Below are 6,000 nucleotides of genomic sequence, written 5' to 3'. Positions count from 1 at the left end.
GTCTCTCCAATTTACTTTTATCCAATCCCAGAGATTTCCCCACTTTGCTTTCTCCCACCCCCTTAATCTACCACCAATAGATTTCATGTAACCCCCTCCTTTGATTCTACATATAAAATATGCTGCAAATCGCCATTTTCTGGATCATTTTCTCAATCTGTTGAGATTTTGCTTCCCGGTAATTGTCGTCAGTTTGGCTCCAATAAACTCTTTTAAGTTTTCTCTTAGGCTGGATGTTTTTTCATCAACATTAACAAAGAACAATAAATTTGTAGAGAAGTGACAAGACAAAAGAAGTTGTTTAGGCTTTTAGGGGTAGCAAACTGTAGGAAGGTAAGTATATGGGGGTGGGGAACTAATGGAAGGTAAGGGCTAGTTAGTAAGGATTGTTACGTAGATTCCTCTGGTGAGGTCTCCAGAAGGATCTATAGTGTCTCAGGTGATCAGGAATCCTACTGCCCTTCCTGATAGAGAGGGGGAGGGCGGAGAGTTTTCTTATGTTTGCTTCTTCTCAATTGCCTTCAGCTCAAAAATAATCCTTACGTCAAAGTAGCATCTTTTGAATAGCATACTCTGTACTCCTTCAATTGCTTTCCACAATATGTTCTAATAGTCAGGCAGTCCACCAGTGTATGAGAGGGCTTATTTCATCACAACTCTGCCAACAGTGGATATTCTGATATACAGCAGGTTCTTGAATAATGTCATTTCATTATAACGTTGATGAGATGCCATAGGGATTTAACTCTTGTTTATATCAATTAGTCTATGGGAAAATTAGTTTCATTATAGGTTGTTTTGCCACAGTTCCAAGAACCTATTCACCACATTAAGTGAGGACTTACTGTATTTCTTTATTAAAGCTACTTGAATTAAAGAGAAAAAGATCGCATTGTTTTTATTTGCAATTCGTTGAAGATGAATAGTTTAAAATGTATATTAACAATTTTTATTTGTCTTTGTGGGTTGCCAGTTTTCTCTGGTGGAATTTAAATGCCCCTTTGTTAATTATGGAGAAGAGTAGATTGGGTCAGTCAGTAGCAGAAAAGATTAGGGTATTTAGAGAACAGAATGGAGCCTGCCAATAAGGAGCAGAGAAAGACTGAGCTAATTTGAATGGACACTTTTGGTTAATGGGTACAGTGACTTAATTAGGTAATTGACAAGGAATGGAAAAATCACCTTGTGCTGACATGATTTGGCTTAACTGGCTTTTCCAAATGAGACGACCGAATCTTTAATCTTCAGAACAGCTGCTTCTGTTCCCCTACCTCCATCTTCAAATTCTGGAAGGGTTTGTAAAGCAGGGATGTATACAATATAGATATTCGATGATTTTATTCCTAGGTTGGTAAAAGATGTGAAAATCATATTGAGCATTTTATTTAACTCTCTAGCAAAATTCCTATAGGCTGGTGTCCATTTGTTTAAAATACTTTTGCAAATGGTACAGAATGCCTCTCCTGAAGAAATTGAGGAAGTTGAATACTAATGAGGAAGTTGAATTGTAGATCTGGGCCTAACACATGCAGCACAGCATAGGATGAGGGAAAAGATAGTCAGTCAAGGCCATTAAATGTTTTCTTTTCCAATTAGAAAAATAATTCATGAGTATTTTAGAAAATATAGAAAACAAGGTAAAGTATATAAGAGACAGTAATTTCTCATAATTCCAACACTCAAAAGAAAACTTGTGGTCAAAAATGGGGTTCTGTAATAAAACTGACAAGTCCAGTGATGGATGGAAAGTGAATTCCTAACTAGGTAGGTAAGGTGGGTAGTCACACCTCAGGCCTATAATTTCTTTAGTGAATAGTTTTAGTTAGTCCTGTCCATTGTTCTCGTACATTTATGTTAACACACCTTTGAAACCCAGAGTAATCCTCTATTTCAGACCCCTGAAGTTAACCCCCCTCCAGAGAGCACATAATCTTGTTAACTATCCCGTGAACCAGTCTCCACCTTACTTTCTCTCACCTTTCTTACGTTTTTCTTACGTTTTTCTCCTTAATTTCAAATGCATAAAAGAAACTGTAAACTGTCATTCTATGAAGCATTCTTCTCAGTCTGTTGAGATCTTGCTCCCAGGCATATCCTTTGTTTGGCTCAAATGAACTCTAATAAACTCTTAAAAATTTTTTCTGCATGTTTACAACACTGTTAAAACAGTCGGGCTTCTTTTAGTCTTTTCAGCAATAAGTAATTTTAAGAATTGTTGATTTGCTGTTCTTTTGGCTTTTCTTAGCTCTACTCTTGCAAAAAAAAATTTTAACACTTGAATTTTATACAATTGCTTCAAACTATTTATGGGAAAGAGGAACTTGGATAAATGTGTGTGGGGAAAAGAAACATCCCTTTACCCTCAAGGTTCTTTTGGCTGGTATAATAATCAAATAGGTATGAGACAGATTAGCAAGAGAAAATAACCAAATTCTTTACATATGCATGTATGGAAACCCCACATACACGAGGGAGTCAGAGACTCCACATGCACGAGAGGTTTAGAGACAGAAAGGGAACATGAGTATATAAGACATTCTGAGCTAGGGAGGAGGTAAGGTGCCCTGGGCACTTCCAAGGGTCGTTGTAGGATGGTAAGAAGAGCAGATATTTAGTAAATAGATATACCTTGTTGGTTCAAAAAGAGATTATCACTGATAATCTCTTATGGACAAAGCCCCTAATTCAAGTTCTTCTATGTAGTTAAAGGGAGGTACAGAAGTTTCTCTTGAGCCTGAACCAAAAATTGCCCTTAGCTCAAAACTATCCACATACCACAGAGGCACATCTTGGGGTGACTAGCTCTGACCCCCCACAAATGCATATTGGCACTTAGCTTGTTCCCTGGAACATGAATCATAATTCATTCCCAGAAGAGGATGGGAGCACGTAAGCTCTCCTGTTTGCCTGGCAAAGGAAGAACCTGAGCTTCAGGGAGAGGTGATTTGCCCAAGGCATACAACCTGCATTATGGAGACTAGAGTCGAGCCTTCTAACTCCCAGCACAGGGCATTTCCTACTAAATCCTGTTGCCATCTGGTATTTCTCTTCTCTCCTGGCAGATCTAAATCTGTTAAAGGTCACTCTGGATCTAGAGCTATAGGATTTCCCACCTGGAACTAAATTGAAGGGTGAACCTTAAGCACAAAGGGTCTGTGAAGGGAATTCAAAAGTTTTTTCTCTGGGAAAAGCAACCTCTGCGTGGGTAAACTGGAGATTAGTCTCAAGAAAATACCAGAGAATTGATGGCGAAACTGACCTTAAAATGGTTCCCTGCCACGTGGAACTGAACTAAAATGGTGGCCCCAGTGGAGAGAGAAGTCCTCAACCCATAAAAACCTGCTCAAAACCTTGCTGGGGGCTCAGTCTTTTGGGAAGGATCCCGCTGAGCCCGCCAGCCAAATAAAGCTGTGTTCTCCCTTGATCTCTGAGTGCCGCTTGAGTTTCTCGGTCTTTGCCGTTTTTTCTGCAACAGAAAAACCATGTGCCTTATCTATATGGGAGTGTCCTAGGAGCAATCCAGTTACGTTAATGGCAGCTAGCTCCTTGTGTAACTTTTTATGACATTTCTGGAGGTGGAAACATTAGATTCAAACTCCTCCAGGGTTCTGTAGGGAGGGATAAGCTGGAATTGGTTGCACTTAAACCTCAGTAACTTGAGATGTCAAGATAAGGTTTCCTGAGACTCTAAAGGGCAGGCCTTTGGGGGTGGGACTAAAGGCCAACCGAACTTTGCATTTCCACATTCCAGCTTTTGTTATTCCATTTGTAAACACTACAATTAACTTGGTTATCCTGCCTTTACCTTAAAGAGAAGGAGAGTATTCACTGCAGGACGCTTCTGGGCAACTTTATCCTCCTGGGAACCCAGGGAGAGAGGTATGTAGGAGCCAACTTTCTGGAAAACTACTGGAGGGAGATGGTCTTCCTGTAAAATGACCTCTGTTTAATCCCTCATAGCAGTTAAAGATCCAGTAGGCTTGTACGCATTTGGGTTACATGTACGTTTTGTATTTCCAGAATCTAGCACCGTGCCTGGCATAAAGTAAGTACACAAACAATGTTTGTTGAATGAGTGAATGAATCATTTGATCATGGTCGTGCAATTTCTACTTCTAAAGTTTTTTCAAAGAATAGCGCATGTTAGTTTAGTATTTTCATTTCGTGATGTACTTACTGGGGACTATGACTTTTCATTTGTCTCATTAAGTCATTAGAATCCATATAAATCTTAGCTACAACTTTTAACTTTTTATGAAAGGGCCATGTTCATTTCTAACTTACTGGTTTGCATTATGTTCCTCCATTCCCTTCAGGCAAGGGAAAATATTTCCAGAATTTAATAAAGTACTTGGCACTGTCTGGTGTTTAAAACATACTTTATTTGATTAGTCATCCTCCACAACATTCCTGTGAGGTAGGAACTTCCTTTGATAATAGATAAGACTGAAAATGAAGTCCTGGACTATCTAAAAAGAGAAATGAAGTAGTTTTACAATTCTAGTAAAATCTATCTTCCACAATGAAAGACAGATTTACTAAGTAACTTCAGGTTTTGCCAAACACAAAGCTACTTTTCCATTTTCCTTATTTTCATTTTGGGCCATTGATCATCATCTCTTATAAATGTCTTTCCCCAGCCAGTGGTGAATTGGCCAAGTAGAGAGTGGGTACCAATGAATTCCTTGGAGACCATGGACTTTGGGAAGAAATGGGGACACTGCAATTCCAGCACCCTGGGACCTTAAAGATTGGGGGCTGTTCTTTTGCACTCTGTTTTGACTGAACAGCGTATTGCAATTGAAAGAAGGGAGACTACACTATTTTAGCAAGTTATTCTCAGTGATCAGAAGCTGCAGGTCGGAGGAACACGTGCTGCAGCGGTGATCATAAGTTCCTGTAACTTCACAGTCAAATCAAGGACCTTTTGAGGAACAGAGCAGGGGAAGGAAAGGGATGACAGAAAGGGAAAATGCCAAACTGGCCCTGGGATTGGACCTGTGGTCTACATTCTTCCTGAGATACCCAACCTTTAAAATCCAGCCAAAACTCTAATAATTTGAGGACTTTCTGAGCAGGGATAAGTTAGCTTTAAAACATCTGAGGTCCTTGGGCTCTGACTCTTTTAGCCATTGGCATTTAAACCGAAGGTTGTCAGGTATGGTTTCAGGTGCAAATGCGGCTGGAAAGTGCCTTCTGGGCACAGACCCTAGCCAATCCCCAGGTGCTGTTCCTCTTTCAGCTCTTTGCCTCAGCTTCACTCTGCCCCAAGGAGATTTAATTGACTGGAAAGAACCAGCTTCTTTGTGCATTTTCCTACTATCTTATTTCCAGTTATTTTATGTTAAACTGTGGCAACGCTCCCCACTCACTCCCTATGCTCTTTTCTTCCCTATGGCTTTCTCTCAAGGTCTCAAATTAGCTTTGAGGTCTCTGGCCAGCCCTGAGCTGAGTGCTTTCTGTATATTCTGGAATTCTCCCGATTCCACCAGGAGACTGATCTTGTCTTGATTTTGGAATTGAAACATCAAGATTCACTGGTGTGGGTGACCTGGCTAAGAAGGAAGCTGCCACCAGGGGTTGGAGGTCCCCAAGTAACTGTAGGGGCTGTTTTCTTCAATTTACCCAAGAGGAAGCAGTGAGGTGTGAGATCAAATGATTTGTTCAAGGTCTCCAAGCTGTCAAGACTAGCTTTGGTCAACTGGAGACTTTAGGACACAAGAGTCCAGGGCTCTTTCTGCCTCACTTCTTGGCTATTATAAGCCCTGTTGCTTCAGTCTATTACCTGTGGTTGTAAAAAAACATTGATGAAGGTAAAACTGGGTACCAAATTTAACAATAGTAAATATATAAATAAACAGAGAAAGAAAGAAGAGGGAAAAAGAAGAGAGCCAGAGTAGGGAAACAGCTGGAATAGTGAAAAAGGACAAAACCTCAAGTGCACTTAAAATCAATTTAATCCAAGCTGTTCCTTCTCTACGAACTCACCAGGCTTTTTGC

The sequence above is a fragment of the Rhinolophus sinicus genome, linkage group LG06, assembly GCF_036562045.2.
Source record: "Rhinolophus sinicus isolate RSC01 linkage group LG06, ASM3656204v1, whole genome shotgun sequence".
Taxonomy (NCBI): Eukaryota; Metazoa; Chordata; class Mammalia; order Chiroptera; family Rhinolophidae; genus Rhinolophus; species Rhinolophus sinicus.
Note: the sequence above shows the minus strand (reverse complement) of the source record.